Source organism: Piliocolobus tephrosceles, chromosome 12 (genome assembly GCF_002776525.5).
Source record: "Piliocolobus tephrosceles isolate RC106 chromosome 12, ASM277652v3, whole genome shotgun sequence".
Taxonomy (NCBI): domain Eukaryota; kingdom Metazoa; phylum Chordata; class Mammalia; order Primates; family Cercopithecidae; genus Piliocolobus; species Piliocolobus tephrosceles.
This window is the reverse complement of record NC_045445.1, coordinates 120,431,973-120,449,979: the sequence shown is the minus strand read 5'-3', so window position 1 is coordinate 120,449,979 and position 18,007 is coordinate 120,431,973. Positions and strand designations below refer to the sequence as shown.

Genomic DNA, 18,007 nt, shown 5'->3' with positions numbered 1-18,007 from the left:
GTGTTACCTTACGACATTTCGAATAAAAGCCTTTTAACCTCATGTTTTCTGCCAAAATAGTGAGTAAGACATCCCTGGAGGAAGAGCAGAGATTAGAACCACCTAGAAAGAGTCCAAATAAGTAGGAGTGGTCATTGTCAGCACAGTTTGGTCAGCACAGAATGTTTATGGGACTTGAAGAAAAGCAGTAGATTAACATAACATTAATGAGGCAATGACTCTAACTGTTGCTGCTGTTGTGGATGTGTTTTCTTAACTGGAGAAAATTATTGTAGCTCTTGGCATTCAGTATTCATCTATCGATTTTGTGCATGCATTTTTCTCTATTTCAACAAATTGAGACAACTAGAAGTAGTTTGCATCCCCCCGGGACAAGTTTGCCTAGACTGGCTCTCTTTACCAGCTCTCTCCAAACTTTTCTTTGCTTATCTTAATTTTTTGCTTAAACAAATGCTGTCTTCTTCCTCCAGAAAAAAGAAGAGAGAGCCAACTACTCTACAAAGGAAAAGGGATGTAGTTTGTAGGATTTTCCTTGTTATGAGAGGAGCAGAAACCTAACTGTTGACAAGGGTATGCTCATGGCTAATTCGAAAGACCCTGTTGAAATTGAAATTATGGTGTTCTGTTCAGCCCTAAATATGCCAGATGCTGGAGATGCCAAGGTGAATAAGTCAATGGCTGGCTCTTCTCTGATAAAGGCAGTTGAATTCTGGTGAGGAACACAGAGACATAAACAGATTCATTCCTTCATCCCACAAACACTGAATATTCATTCACTCTGCGCCAGTAACTATTCTACCTGTTAGACATATAAAATTTTGAAAAAGTATACATGGTTGATGCACTCCTGATGATTATTTTCTAATAGGAAAAATATATTTTAATCAAAACCCCAAACAAATAAAATGTAGAAATATCTCTATGTTAAGCTAAGAAAAAGAGAAATGTATTGAGAGCCTGTGAGAGGAGTTTCACCTGATCTTAGAAGTAAAGGATAGCTTCCATGTGGTGATGAGGAATGGAGGATAGTTTCCCAGTTGGAGAGAATATTGTTCACTGTGGTCCTGTTTGAAGTAGGAAATAATTAATTGAAAACCCAAGGAAGCTTAGTATGGTGGGAGATCAGAAAATGAGGCAGGGGTTTGTGAGAAATAAAGCTTAGGAAAAGTAGGAAAAGCAGAAAAAGTGGAGGCCATATCATGCAGGACCTTGCAGGCCAGATTAAGAATCGTGCTCTTTATCCTAACGTTATTAAACTATTGAACATTTTCAGCAGATGGGTAACAGAATATTTACTGGACTTGAAGAACAGTAGATTACCATAACCTTAATGAGACACTGACTCTAACTGTTGCTGCTGTTGCAGATGTGTTTTCTTAACTGAAGAAAATCGTATCACATGTGAACTTTCTGACCATACTGTGGAGCGGTGCTAATAAGGAGGTAAGAGTGGATGTAGATAAATCTGTTAGGAGGTTGTTAAAATAATCAGATGAACCATAATGAGGTTTATTTCTAGATAAATGATGATAGAGATAGAAATAAATAAATTCAAAAATATTTCAGAGTTAAAACTGGCAAGATGATGATACGAAAGGTGAGAAAGAGGGTTATATCAAAAGTGACTTCTTATTTTCTGGTTTGCTTATCTGCCTGCTTGGCAGTGCCATTCTCCAAGAGAACACTAATGGAAGACTATGTTTTAGAGGAAAGACAAAACATTTTATTTTATTTTATTTTATTTGGAAGTGTCTATGTCACTTTCAAATATAAGGGGCATGTAAATATATCAAAAGCATATGATATGGAAGTTCCTCAAAAAATAAAACATAGAGTTACCATATGATCCAGAAATTTTACTTCTGAATATATAACCAAAGGAATTGAAAGCAGGAACGCAGGGACTCAAACATATAATTGTATACTAATGCTCACAGCAGCATTATTCGCAGTAGCCAAAAAGGTGGAAACAACAAAAATGTCTATCAACAGATAAATGGATAAACAAAATGTGGTATATATAGAATTGAATATTATCCATCCTTAAAAAGGAATAAGATTCTGATTCTTGCTACAACATGGAAGAACCTTAAAAACATTGTGCTTTGTGAAATAAGCTAGATACTAAAGAGCAAATATTGTATGATTCCACTTATCTGAAGAACCTAGAACAGGCAAATTTGTAGAGGCAGAAAGTAGGATGGTGGTTGTTAGGGGCTGGAAGGGCGTTATTTCATGGGTATGGAGTTTCAGTTTGGGAAGATTTTTTAAAGTGCTGGAGATGGATGTTGCTGATGGTTGCACAACAATGTAAATGTGCTTAATGCCACTGAACTATATGCTTCAAAGTGGTGAAAACGGTAAATTTTATGTTATATGTATTTTTCCATAATGAAAAATGTATGTAGATCTGGAGCTCAGAGTCCTAGGCTAAAGATATAAATGAAAGTGTCATCATTGTGTTTATGACAAGTGAAGTCATGTAAAATTGTCTACTTTGAATGTATGTGGATGGAAATGTATGATGGAAGGAAAAGATAATTTAGAACTAAAGCTGATGAACTCAGTAATGGCTATGGGGAGGAGGACTGGTCTTCAGAAAGGACAGGGATGGGATGGCTAGAAATGTGAGAGGAAGACAAAAAGAGAAAGGAGAAAAGTGTCAGATAAGTTAAAGGGAGTAAATATTTCTAGGAGCCAAAGATCAGTAGTGTTCCTTCCTACTTGAATCCCTCTTGGTGGAAGGATTCTATTTCTCATTTACCTTGAAGAGTCCTCCTTGGGACTGTAATGCTATAGTAGTTCATTTTTGCTGTAAGGCAAAGCTCTCTGTAATTCCAGTTTGAGCTTTTTTTTTTTTTTTTTTTTTTTTTCCCTATTTAATTTGTTATAGGAAATTACCCATCAAGCCACAGATGTGGTTTGAAGAAGGGGAAGTAATTTGGCAGGAGTAAGGCACTCTGGATGTATGAGCTATCTGCCTATGCAAATTACTAATGCCTTTAGAACCTGCTTGGGCTCAGTGCTGTTTTCACTTGATATTTAAGAGCTTCTGAGTATACCACATTTTACGGCTAGGAGAAATAGATTGTATCCAGTTCATGACAAGCAGCTGGGGTCAGATATCCCGGGACATTGTTCCCCGGGCCTAAGATTCAGCCTCTGTGAGCTGATCCAGAGCTCCTTCTCAAGAAGAAAATAAACTTGGTAAAGCAGGCGTGACTTTGCTACAGAAGTCTTGGGTCCTCATCAGCTATTCTTCTTTCACGGTTTACAGTAGGCTTGATTGCACATTGCCACCTGCCTCTGACACTTCAAGCAACACAGCATATGCTGTTTTATAAGGATCAGTTGGCAAAGATATTTGTTCTGTACCTTAGACCAGCTAGAGAGGCATTCTTTGCTCTGAGCCCCACTAAAATGAACAGGCTTTTGCTTTATCCAGCAAATAGATCTAGCTAGAACAACATTAAATGGCACATTTCTCAAATACCTCAAGGGGTCCCCCAAGAATGTTAAGTGGGTAAGGAAATCAAGATGTGTAAATATATCCTTTATTTTGTATCAGATCAACAAGACTCCAGAAAAAAATTTCTGGGGTAGTAAAAAACTCTCTCTCTATCCATCCCTGGCACCATAGTCAAACATTTAGGATGCCATTTCTTTCTTTCTTCCTAGATCCTATAGCAAAAATTCATCACTTTAGAGGTTCATCAGAATGACCTATAAGAATGTGAGTTTGTTAGGGTCCCTATGGACTAAACAGTGGCACAGAGCCTAAGAGTTGTCATATCTCTATGGCAGGATTGTGAAAGTTTGCTCCTGCCCTGCAAGTCCCAAGGTAATAAAACCGTTCTACAATGCAGTTGAGTTAGAAAAAAAAAGACTTCATAAAGCATGTCAACCACTGTTGGCAGTCATGCAGGATCATAATAGCATTGTTAAAGTAAGCATGAGTGTGAATGTGTATGAGAAAAAACAATAAAAACACTCTATAAATCACTCCTCTCCTTTTGCACAAAGTTAGAAGTAAAGAATAATAATTTTTAAAAATATCTTAAGTACTGAAAATTGTATTCACTGAGGCTTGGCCTTCCCTTTCTACATTTTTTTCTATACTTCACAGGTTATCTGTCCCTATCTCTATTTTTTTGTTTGCCCATCCAATGCCAGTGTCCAATTTTTCTCTGAAACTGGAAAGTATCAAAACTCAAGCCTTTAGAATAGTTGAACGACTGACTAATTGACCTCCTTGCATTACCTCAGCCAAGAATTGGCACTTTAATACTTTCAATTGTTATTTGAAAAGCTGTGTCCTGTAATACAGGAATTTCAGGCATTGCCAAGCAAGTGGAGATACATTTGAGATCCTGATATGTTTGAAAACTCTTTGTCTGTGAAAAGAAACTTGATTTAGTCAGTTTCAGGTGATTGGATAGCTGGATCCAGAAGGTTAAATCTGCATTCTTGTTCAGTTAGAAGCATACTCTGGGGAGATGAAGTCATTCAGGGATAACTTTGCTGAAGGTTGGACTGAAGATAATGCTAGAGAAAAATCAAGAGCTTCTCTGGCCAATGATTACTGAACAAAGGTGGAGTACTGTTTTAGAGGTAGATATCTATAGGTTGGCTCATGCCTTTGAGCTGGGCTAATGGAGAAGCCTTTTACTCAGCAGTGAATAAAAGAAGCAATCAAGTCTTCTGTGTAAGTTTGGGCTTGACACAGCGGTTTATAGCAAAGGCAAAGGCAGAGATTAAATACACACAAACACACCACATGTTAAGTAAGCAGACACCCTGAGTCATTATAGACTGTACAATAAAGTTAAGTGTAGAAAGAGGGTAAAGTAGTGGCAAAAGTAGAAACAATAAGTAGAAGTAGAGACAGGGAATAGGTCTGACGTAATATTGTATCTCTAGATTGTGAGATATTAGGCCTCTTCTCTCGAATGGGTGACAAAGTAACCAGGTCATTAGAGCTGCACTGCCCTAAATGTAATTCACTTTCTTTGGGAAGTCCACTCTAAAGTGATATCTCACTAATGAAAACAAACTAAAGCAACAAAAATATATAGTACATCTATTTCAGTCAGGTCAATCATTTATTGTATATTTCATTACATAAAATATATCAGTCAATAGTAATACATTTTATTTAAGAGCTCTATATTTACCTTATGTGATTGGATTAAAATTATATTGTCATAGCTGAAGTAATATATCAATTCTATGAACAATTTGCTATTAAAATAATTTTCAGAAATAGTCAACATTTTAAGCATTTACTCTCTGAATCTTTCTGGACCCCAGATTTCTTATTATAAGTGATCTAAACTATGTGATTGCTCAGATACTACGTATTTTCTAACCCAAAATTCCCAGAGCATATTTTTACGCTACAAAAATTAATTTTATTATATGATTAACATGTAGAAATTCAGAGAATTATTTGTAGTCACAGAATATCAAAATAAAATGGAGTCGTGTTTCTTGGTTTTTGTTGTTGGTGGTGGTGTTGTTTTTTGAGACAAGGTCTCACTCTGTCACCCAGTCTGGAGTGCAGTAGTGTGATCATAGCTTAATGCAGCCTTATACCCCTGGGCTTGAACAATCCTCCCACCTCAGCCTCCCAAGTAGGTGGGACTACAGGCACGCACCTCCAGGCCAAACTAATTTATTTCATTTTTTGTAGAGACAGGGGCTTACTATATTGCTCAGGTTGGCCTCAAATTTCTGACATCCAGTGATCCTCCTGCCTCGTCCTCCCAAAGTGTTGGGATTACAGTTATGAACTACTGTGCCCAGCTGGTTTTAATTTTAAAATGGGACTCTCCAGACACGTAAAATCGTTTTTTAAGGTCAAATTGATGATGTATTTAGTAAATGAATTTTAAGAATGGTCTCTGAATGTAGGAATTTCTTATGAAATTAAGGAAGGAAACACAAATATTGTAAAGGATATACGATAAAACAAAATAAAATAATTTGTTTTAAAGAGTATCCAATAATGACAGATTATTCCCTTTTACTTTAGAGTAATTTATTTTATCTGGTTTAGACCTTCTTGATAAAACTCTTCTGCCTATTTAATGAGTAAACACCTCACATTTGTCAATAAATTTCATTTATGTAATGGAATTATATTGTTTGTAGTTGTAGATTAATAGAGATTAAATTTCCATATGACAAAAGATTATGGGTCATTGTGATTCAAGTCAATGCAAGTTCACGATGTTGGCAAAATGAGTATTTTTATATGTTGTTTAAGCTGCCAAGAGTCTTCCCAGAGTCCTTTATTTAAAGGAATAAGACTGTATTTCTCAAGAAAAAAAATCCTGTAAAGTTTTATGTGCTTTATATTGACTCTTTGTCTTTCTGACACATTTAATAGTTCCTGTTAGAGCTACAAGATATTGAATTGGAGGTTCTGAGTTGGGTCAGTGCTCCATTTGAATAATCCTTTAAAACTTTAGTCCTCACAAACAAGCAGTAGCTGGCAACTGTTACAATGATACCCAGCCACACTTCACATAAACATGTAACAGTTTGTCCAGAGATCATTATAAACACATACTAGGCTTCTTTAAAACTAGTATCTTCAGAAAGGACTAATTAGTAGCTGAACATTGAGTACTTCTATAAAGTTTTGTCCTCCTAGCTTTGAGCATTCCTAATCTAAATTTCAGTTTCTTACTGGCAAATCTTTCTTTTTATGACATGAAACAAAAGGAAAAATAATTGGCTTTATCTGTGCTGATTTGCCAGTGGTCACTGTTGAGAGCTTCAAACGCCCTTCCCACTGTCAGTCTCTGCCCTTCACCCTTCTGCTTCATATTATTCATTCAAGTGGCATGAAGAGGGGTATGGTGGCTCTGGGATTTGAACCATCATTGAACAAGATATGGGAAGTGAATAGCATTTGCTCACCATGACTTTAGTTTTAGTTTCACCTTCCAAATTAGACTTCTATACACTTCTTAAAGCTTTATTTAAGTTGTACTTTCATCAGCATACACAGTAGTAACAAAGCCCTTTATAATCTTCATTGTATTAGCTACCTTGTGGCTGTTAATGTTCATGCTCCTGCAAGATCCTTTCAAATCCCTTTTTGTACCATTTACTTCCCTTTCCCTTCCAAGCATCAGTACTAATGTACAGCTCTTTAGTCCTCAAGCTGCTGAAGGGGCTTTTGCCCACAGGTGAAGAGATTGTAAAGCATCTGGGACATCTGGGAGTTGATATGCTCATCCCTCCCAGTGTGGCCTTTAACCAATGACTGAACAGTGTAGAAGTATGAAAGTTCACTCCCTTGCCTGGTGTAAGGATAACTCAGACGTAACTTACTCTCCAGAGTTCCCCAGGAGGATCGTGCTGAAGCTGTCCTCTGAAGGGTGTTCACCTGAGATTGCACTGTTCCTTGGCTTCCACTACCTCCCTTTGGATCCTTTTCTTAAATTAATCAAACATACATCCTCATCTCAGAGCCTATGTTTAACTTAGGATACACCTATAGTAGAGACCTCATTGTCATGTCAAAATATCGCCGCCTAGTGGCAAGACTAAGAATATCAGCGTTCTTTGCATTAACTGCATGACCTTTCACTGAGTACCCTTTTTCATTGAATACCAACTGAAAGTAGTGAGAGGTACCCAAAGAAGACAGTGCCATTATCTCTATCCTCAAAGAGCTAACGATGTCTGGAACCAAAAGAGAAGAAGTGACAGCAAACGTGACCACAGGTAGGATTTGCACAGCTGTGTCATTAGGAAACAAAGAAGAAGCAGTATGGGAAGGAGGGCCATTTTCTGAGCATCAGAGACACAGGATCTCATCATCTGAGATACATCAGACACTTATACGTCCTATCCCAGCATCTATTTTCATCAGAAAAGACTAAAGCAGAATTTTACATGTATTAAAACTCATTAAGTTGTTGCAGGCTTAAATTGCAAAGACTAGCTTATGCCCAGTGAAAGTAGGCTTCATAGTGGCACAAATAGGTAAAATATACAGGTGGATGATAAAAAAGAGGTTGAGACTAGTCCAGAGACTAATAGCAAATACAACTTCCCTAATGAATGTCAGAACCATAAATATGCTGCATTTAGGGCATTCAGAATGTACGGTGAATCCTATTACAGTAGATGGAACCATGTATCATGAATGTATGTCAAAAATGACTCCACTTAATATAATGTTCTACATGGTAGGACATCTTTGATGTGAACTAAATATATACAACTGTATAGGCCATCAAGTCCAAGCTATCCATCTACATAGATATGAGCTCTTACATATGATTCTGCAGACTTGTTTTTAGCATTTTAGTAACCCAATGCTCACTCACTCATATTACTGATCTTATTGTGACTTTCCTCCATTAATCTCATATCTATCTTTACCTTTTTATCTTCTTAGAATGTCAACTCATGTTTACTTTCACATTCTGTTTATGATGAGACCCTTTTGGTCAATATTCTTGGGAATCACTGTAGCCAATCGGTTTAAGAACAGGATGCAGTGTCCTCTCATCAGCATTGTGCACTAAGCTGAGACTCCACGGCATATCCCCTCCAATTTAGAGTATTATAAAGAAACTTCTTGCTTTGAAATGGATACCTTATGAATAAATCAAGAAGTGTTTTTGTTTTCCAATTCTATCTGAAAGAAATATGTAAAAATAAATCGAGGCGGGAAAAATTTAAGTGACAAGATAAAGAAGTTTGATATTGCCTCTATCATTCTTAAGAAAGGAGAACACTAGGGGCAGGCCCTTAGAGAACATCTGTCAATAGTTTAATAATAATTTGGGGTAAAGAAATAATTTGTGGGTGACAAGACTTTGTACCATAAGACAATTTCATTCAATTACTGTATCAATAACTGCGTAAATTCATGCATTTACAACCAACTTATTTTTGATAAAGATGCCAAGAGCCTACATTGGGGAAAGATAGCCTCTGTCATAGATGGTTCTGGGAAAACTAGGTATTCGTAGTCAGAGGAATAAAACTAGATCCCTATCGGTCACTACACACCAAAAATGAACTCTAAATTGATTAAAAGCTTAAATGTAAGACCTGAAACTTTGAAAGTATTAGAAGAAAACATTGGTGTAACACTTCAGGACATTAGTCTGGGCAAATATATTTTTGTGTAAAACCTCAAAAGCATAGGCAACAAAAGCAAAAATAGACAAATCAGATTACAGCAAGCTAAAAACCTGCAGAGCAAAGGAAACAATCAGCAGAGTTAAAAGACAACCTACAGGATGAGAGAAAATATTTGCAAACTATCCATCTGACAATGGATTAATACCAAGAATATATAAGGAACTCAAATAACTCAATAGCAAAAAAAAAAAAAAAAAAAAAAAAATCAAATAATCTGATTTCAAAATGGGCAGAAGAACTGAATAGACATTTTTCAAAAGAAGACATATAAATGTCCAACAAACATATAAAAATGCTCAACACTAGTAATCATCGGGGAAATGCAAATCAAAACCACAATGAGACATCATCTCACATCAGTTAGAATGGCTAGTATTAAAAAGACAAAAACAAGACAAAAGCAAAATAGATGCAGGTGAGGATGCAGACAAAGGGAAACTTTAGTACACTGCGGGTGGGAATGCAGTGTAGTAAAGCCATTATGAAAAACAGCATGATGGTTCCTCAAAAAATTAAAATAGATGTATCGTATGATCCAGAAATTCCACTACTAGTTATATATCCAAAAGAAAGACAATCAGTACATTGAAGAGATATTTGCATACCCATGTTTAATGCAGCACTATTCACAATAGACAAGATATGAAATCAACCTGTGTCCATAAATAGATGAATGGATGAAGAAAATGTGATATATATGTATAGACAACAGAATCCTATTTGACTATAAAAAATAAAATCCTTTCGTCTGCAGCAACATGGAACTGGGGGTCATTATATTAAGTAAAATAATCCAGGCAAAAAGGACAAATATTGCACATTTTCACTCATATATATGTAGGAGCTGGAAAAAAAAGTGTATCTCATGAAGATAGAGAATGGAATGGTGGTTACCAGAGGCTGGGAAGGGGTAGGGGATGAAGATAGGTTAGTTAATGGCCATAAATGTACACTTAAATAAAAGGAATATGTTCTAGTGTTCAAAAGCAGATTAGGGGTCCTATTGTTAATGACAATGTATTGTATTTTTCCACGTATCTAGAAGAAAAGTCTTCAAATGTTCCCAACAGATAGAAATGATAAATGCTCTGGGTCAGTGGTCCCCAACCTTTTTGGCACCAGAGACCGGTTTTGTGGAAAACAATTTTCCTACGGACTGGGTTGAGGGGTGGTTTCAAGATGAAACTGTTCTATCTCTGATCATCAGGCATTAAATTCTCATAAGGAGCACATAACCTACATCCTTTGCATGCGCGGTTCACAATAGGGTTCGCGCTCCTATGAGAATCTAATGCTGCCGCTGATCTGACAGAAGGTGGAGCTCAGGCATTAATGCTCGCTGGTCACTCACCTCCTGCTGTATGGCCTGGTTCCTAATAGGCCACGGACAGGTACCAGTATATGACCCAGAGATTGAGGACTCCTGCTGTAGGTGATGGACACCCCCAAATACCCTGACTTGATCATTACACAGTCTCTGCATATAACAAAATATCTTGTGTAGCCTATAAATATGTATCAATTATTATGTGCCCACGAAAATAAAATAAAATCTTTGCACAGAGGGAAAATGACTGTATAAATGAAGTAAAATATATTTATCAAAGTTCTTGATCACGTTGTTATTTTTAGAATAAAATGTACTTGAGCAACAGGGGGGAAAACCTGTTCAGTGAATAAAGTTGAATGAGGAAAAAAATACAAACAGATATTCAAAACTTCAAAATAAGGTAGCAAGAGAAACTAATATCAATAACTAGTTGCAAGTACTGAAATTCTTTTTAAAATAGCAAAAGGCAACTAAAAGTCATCCTTAAACTATATCAGCAATATAATAATAAAATCCACATGAATCTGGGAAGTGTTAAAAACACAATGATACTAAGGCATTAAGAAATCAGGGCTGGGAAGAGTGGCTCACGCCTGTAAACTTGACACTTTGGGAGGCTGAGGTGGGAGGATTGCTTGAAGCCAGGAGTTCAAGACCAGCCTGGGAAACATAGCAAGATCCCCTCTACAAACAATTTTTTAAAATGTTGGTCCTGGTCATGCATGTGTGTAGTCGCAGCTACTTGGGAGGCTGAGGCAGGAGGATAGCCTGATCCCAGGAGGTGCTACACTCTGGCCTGGGTGACAGACTGAGACTCTGTCTCTGAAAAGAATAAGAGATCCTTCTGTCTTTATAAAGGTACTCATCTTTATAAAGGTATCTGTCTTTAGTTCCCTAGCTGAAACTGTTATTAGAGTTTTAGATTTAATTTGAGCCTATATTTTCATTAAAAATATGAAGAATTTAATTGTATGCCCAAGAATTTTTTTAAATACTGAAAGGGAGAAATCTGGTTGTATTAAATGGCTAAATAAAGTTTTTGCCTCTTCAAAAAATAGAATAAAAAGAGTGAATTAATTATTGTTTTTGAGTGGAAAACTGTTCTGTATGTAGAGTATCAGATAAAAAGAAATGGGCTTAGATAAAATAGAGAAAGATTTCAGTCACATATGAAAAACTGGTTAATTATCTAATTAATAAAAAATAGAATGGGCCCATCATGATGAAGTTTAGCATTTTTTTTACAGCGATAACATTGATAAATATTAGAATTGCAAGGAAACATATATGACCATCCAATCTCTCCTCTTCATTTTTGAGACCACAAAATACGAACACAGAAATTAAATTGCTTAATTCACCTAAGCAAGTCAAGGGCAAATGTAGGACTTGAGCTCACAGTTCTTAACTTCAAGGCTAGGTCTGTGGCCTTGGATAAGCTATTTAAAGCTTTTGTGCATTGCTTTGTTTTATTTTATATTCATACAATGGAAATAATAATGTACAACCCAAAAGAACAACTATGAGTATCAAATAAATATTTGCAAAACATTTAATATGATGACCATCTATGATAATTATTCAAAAATAGTAGCTTTTTTGTTGTATTATTATTATTGCCTAGTGCTTTTTCTTCTAAAACATGTTGTCTAACAATAACAAAAAAAGGATATTCTAAAAGTATCTCTTGTGAGACATATTTGGTGTAAAAGTCCAGTTAGAAAACTTTAAAATGTTAAAAGTATATTTTCCCCATGAGAGAAAATGTACAGTCTCTAATGATGACAATGAGAAAATTATGACTAAATTATTAATATATAAGTATATTTGATGAGTAACTACACGGAGGTCTTTTTTTTTTTTTTTTTGGTTTTCATTTGCTATTTTTTTAACCCAAAAATAAGTTCCTCTTTTTGAAATCACACTCAGGGTAGGTTTTATTATCACCCCACTTTCTAGATAAGAAACTCAAATCTCCAAAAGACGAAATATCTTGTTAACGTTTTCCCTGATGTATTCAGTTTATTCCTGGCATCAGAGGCCCCAGACTGATGATTCAAAAGCATATGGGAAAAGTATTTTGCTATGATTCTAAATCATTCCCTCTTTTTATCAGTACAATTTGACCATATCCACAAAATTTGAAAGCACACATACCTTGATTTATCAATTTTCCTTTAGCATTTTATTGAATGAATGTATGCAAAATGCATATATAACAATGCACTCACATATACACCACAAGGTAGGTAGGTAGGTAGATAGATAGATAGATAGATAGATAGATAGATAGATAGATAGATAGATTTTTTGAGATGGAGTCTCACTCAGTCGCTCAGGCTGGAGTGCAATGGTGTGATCTTGGCTCACTGCCAACCTCTGCTTCCCAGGTTCAAGTGATTCTCCTGCTTCAGCCTCCCAAGTAGCTGGGACTACAGGTGCACGCCACCACACCCAGATAATTTTTTGTGTTTTCAGTAGAGACGGGTTTCATCATGTTGGTCAGGCTGGTCTCAAACTCCTGACCTCAGGTGATCCATCTGCTTCGGCCTCCCAATGTACTGGGATTACAGGTGTGAGCCACCGCGCCCAGACCACCATAAGATATACATACAAGAATACATTGCCACATTATAGCCTTTATAACTAGCAATTGAAAGATGGTTGTATGAATTACTGTTACTTGTCGAATGGAAGGCCATGAAGCCATTAGGAAGAGTAGGATACAGGCTGACAGCAGACAATATAAATGATTCATTCATTCATACATTCAGCAAATATATGAGTTCATACTACATTCCAAGCATTATTGATGCAGCCATGAACAAGACAATGTTCCTGCCTTTATGGATTTCAAAATGTAGTGAGAGAAGCAGACATTAACCAGAAAAACAAACACATAATGAATGTCATATAATGCAATGTAGTGATTAAGCGCCATAAAGAAAAATAAGAAAATAGGAACAAAAGTATGTATTGCTCAGTAAAAATAAAGAAATAGAGTTAGGCTATTATAGTCCTATTCATGTTAAAAGTAAAGAAAATGTATATATTCCATATAATTATATATGCATATACTCAAGAGACTTTTTTGAAGGATACATAAGACCCTGTCTGTCAGTAGGGGATATTTCTGAAGAGAGATTGAGGGACTAAATCATGACAGAAAATAATCTTAAGATACTAATATTGTTAACTATAACTTTCTGTGATGTAAATTTTGTACATTTTTACTTTTTTTTAACCACATACATTATTTTTTAAATAATAAAAGAAGATAAACTAGAGGAGGTCAAGAGCTTGGATGCATGCAATTTATGAGCAGTAGTATAGTCTTTGCTAGTTTGAATGTTTATTTGGGTTGCAACCTCAAATGCCATCCATAGCCATTTCAATAACAAAAATGTGTAAATCAGGCTGGCTAAAAAAAGTATGGGGAATTAAAGAGCATGTGATGATCTACAGAATGCATGTCTTGACTATGGCTCTTAATTTTTTCTCAGACAAATATATTTCAAAGTGTAGAAAGAGATACAATTTTTCATTTCTCTGGCCTTATCTTACCAGAGTTAGGCACTCTTGCCCACCAAGGGCTGACCACCAGATCTTTTTAAGGTGATCTTGCTGACATATGAATTACATGAAATTGTTCACCACTAAAAGGAGAAAAAAAAAATAGCCTTTTACTATAAGCACAATAAAATGCCAGATTGTTATAATGGCTTACAAATCCTCTAATCTGGCCTTTCCCTCCTCTCTTTTCTCATTGTTTCTACCGTGCCCTTCACTGGCTATGGCATGCCAAACTGAGTTTTGCTCTTTTTCTCTTTTGTACCTACACATTTAGTAGTCACTCTGGTATAAACTATTTACAACTCAATTGAATTGACACAAAAAGTCATTTTTTTAGAACAACTAATATCCCTAAATTAGAAATAATTTGAAGCTTCTCTTGACTGAGATGAGAACTACAAATTGAGAGCATAAAGGCTCATGTCTATTAATATTCCCGTGTGTCATCAAATACCACTGAAATAAGCATTTTTTAAAATGAAGGACGAAAACGCATTTCCCTGTGCCAAGCAATTTTTCTGTATTTCTCTGCACATTTACCTGAAACTTCTTTAGATATATGCACATTTATCATTCTATCAGAATGACATTTAATATATTGAGGAAAAAAGCTGACAAAATATCACACTTAAGATCTAAATCAAATTGCAGCAATTCATTAACATATGAATCTAACCAGGTTATAACTCTTCATAAAATAGCTGATTTTATACTATAAATCATTTTTTATGTTAAATAGATGTGGGTTTTTGTCTCACTTATTTCTGAAAAGTTGTTTTAGGAGAAATATAGATGAGAGATAATGTTGTTTCCTAAGCATTTATACGGCACATTTAAATCTATGTCAAGATGATAAAAAATAGACATAATTGCAATTCATTAAGAAATAAAACACAGTTTTAAAATTCTACCTAAATCATTTTATATGTGCCACTGCTAAACTATTGGCTATTTGCTGGAAAGACATGGTTGTATGTAAGAGAAGTACCAAAAAATTAATGATGATAGCTAATTTTCATTGAAACATCTATTTCTGTTTTTCTGTCCCCTTTTCATTCAAAGTGTGGATGTTATTATGAAGATATTGAGCGATGGAATATCCAAAGATTTGCATGTAATGAAAATCATCAGAATTAGCTTATGATATATGTACTATTATTTCTATTTTATAAACAAGGGATGTCTCAGAATGCTGTGTCCATAATTGGCCAAAAATTGCATACCAGCAAGTGGCAGAGATTGAATTCACACTAAGATTGTCAAAATTTAAAACTCATCTTATTATGTGGACAGCCTGAATGAGGATAGGTGGTGCCTAGTGAGAAACAGGGAGCGGAATTCTCTTTTCAGATTTGAAGCCTAGGAGATTGAAAATATGAAGATGTCATTCGTAGAAATAAGAAGAAGGATTTAGATTTGAGTTTCGAAAAATGCTAGTTCTGTTTTGAAGAGGTTGATCATAACGTGCTTCTGTTGAACATGCAGTCATATATTTGATATGGTTGAATATATTTTTAAGCAGCTAGGAACATAAGAGGAGTGATGTAGAATATTATTCTGGGGGGAAAGAGGTGTAGTTTATTCAAACAGTGACTGGCATCTTCCAAATATCTTCCAAATAACATAGCTCTCCTTTTCACTTTATGTGTATGGACATACCTACATTTACCACAAAATTGCTTGTCATTGAAGGTGTTACATTCAGATTTCTGGCTTCTTGGAGATATGTACTTAAAGTTAAACATTAACTTAATATGAATGTCAAGGGAAAAATAATAGCCTGACATGGACTTTTCATAGTATCGTGAGAAAAACAGAATTTACTCACTTACAGACATACGGGATATGATAAGATTGGCAGTTGAAATGAATTCTTGGTGTCCCAATGGGTTTTGTAAAAGAATTTAATGTATTAAGTGCCTAAACAATGTGTTTTCTCTAATCTTCACAATTTATTCTTTATTTTCCTTCAAATCTATTGTTCATAAATATTATCTAGAGAAGACTTTTAAACAAAAGAGCATGGATAGGTTTAAAAGGTCCTTATCACCAAGATTTCATAAGCACAATGTTGCTTCTCTGTAGAATTTTTCTGAAAGAGTTTGATTCTCAAAGGTTTCATGACTCTAAACAGTGAAGAATTAGAGACTTAGAGAAAATTGTTTATCTATTTTGGTGAGATATTTTATATCCTTAACCTAGTAGTTTTCAACTGTGGTGACTATGTCACCCAGGGGACAACTGGAAAGTTTCTGGAGACATTCTTGATTATCATAACAAAGGGAGAAGAAGTTCTACTACCATTTAGTGGGTAGAGAATAGGAAGTCTGCTAAACATCCTACAGTGCACTGGATAGTCCCCCAGCAGCAGAGTTATACGGCCCCAAATGTCGAGAGTGCTGAAACTGAGAAAGCTTGCCTTCATCCCTGCAGAGTTCTAGGATAATATAAAAGAAAAAGACTTCGATATTTTGTTATGCAACATATGTGCCAGTGTATAAAACAATTATTTTAACCAGGTCACTGATTGATATAATTTGCATGTGAATTATATTATAAGCCAAGAAAAGTCTGTATCATTTTAATAGAATATTCTAACAGTAAGTGACTCTGTCTCTTAAAAATACAAAAAAATAAGCACACATGGATATTTGAAAGGATATTTTTGAAGCTGCTTAAAATTAATGGACATTAAACTCCCATGTGCTTTGTTTCATCAGTAAAACTGTGGAGCTCATTAACAAAAAAACAGAAACTTAGCTATATAAATCAGGAAATTTATAAAGTGTAGCCACTAGTGCATGTCTATGAGTTTCTGAGTTAACTAAAAATTAAATATTATTGAAAAAAATAAAGGCAAGTTCTTCATAAATTATGAATTTATACTTTTACTAGTCTTCATATTAGAATCATTCAGGTTTTCTCACCTTATATATAACTTCTATTCCCTCCTATTTTACCCTAAATGGTTTAATTTTAAAATAAGTATTTCCCTTTGTTTATTATGTTCCTGTACATATAGAAACCTGTTCTATAATTTTATCATATTTTTAATAATTTCCTTTTTCAGATGTGTTTATGTCCTTTGCTCTTTTTTTAATGAGGTCATTAATAATCTGAGAAATGCAAATCAAAACCACAATGACATATTATCTCACATCTGTCAGAATAGCTATTATTAAAAAGTCAAAAAATAACAGATGTTGGCAAGACTGTAGAGAAAAAGGAACGTTCATACACTGATGATGAGAATGTAAATTAGTTCAACAGCTTTGGAAAGCAGTTTGGATATTTCTCAAATAACTCAAAACAGAGCTACCATTCAATCCAGAAATCCCATTACTGGGTATGTAGCCAAAGGAGGATAAATCAAACTACCAAAAATATATACACTCATATGTTCATCACAGCACTATTCACAATAGCAAAGACATGGAATCAACCTAGATGCCTATCAATGGTGGACTGGATTAAGAAAATGTGGTACATATACACCATGGAATACTATGCAGCCACAAAAAAGAATGAAATCATGTCCTTTGCAGCAAAGTGGGTGCAGCTGGAGGCCATTATTCCAAACTAATTAATGTAGGAACAGAAAACCAAATACTGCATGTTCTTAACTATAAGTGGGAGCTAAACATTGAGTACACATGGACATAAAGATGGGAGCAATAGACACTGGAGACCACTAGATGAGGGAGGGAGGGAGGAGGAAAGGACTGAAAAAACCACTTACTGAGTATTATGCTCACTACCTGGGTGATAGTATCATCCATACCTCAAACTCCAGCATCACGCAATATTCACTTGTAACAAACCTGCATATGTACTCTTTTAATCTAACATTAAAATGGAAATTATTTTTAAAATAATAATTTCCTCTATTTTTATCTTTATCTCCATTTAACCATGATTTTATTTATTTGA

At 35.2% G+C, this 18,007-nt stretch overlaps 1 protein-coding gene across 3 annotated transcripts in view; it reads left to right on the top strand.

Annotated features, from left to right (window-relative positions):
* Positions 1 to 18,007, top strand: part of DCAF8L2 (DDB1 and CUL4 associated factor 8 like 2) — a 178,037-nt gene that overhangs the window by 104,357 nt on the left and 55,673 nt on the right. For 2 of the 3 annotated variants that reach the window (XM_023202198.2, XM_023202197.2), the window contains exon 3: positions 1,367 to 1,443. The gene's annotated coding sequence lies outside the window, so the exon portion shown is untranslated. Of the gene's footprint in view, positions 1 to 470; positions 571 to 1,366; positions 1,444 to 18,007 lie in introns of all 3 variants that reach the window. The other variant, XM_023202196.2, reaches the window with a different exon arrangement.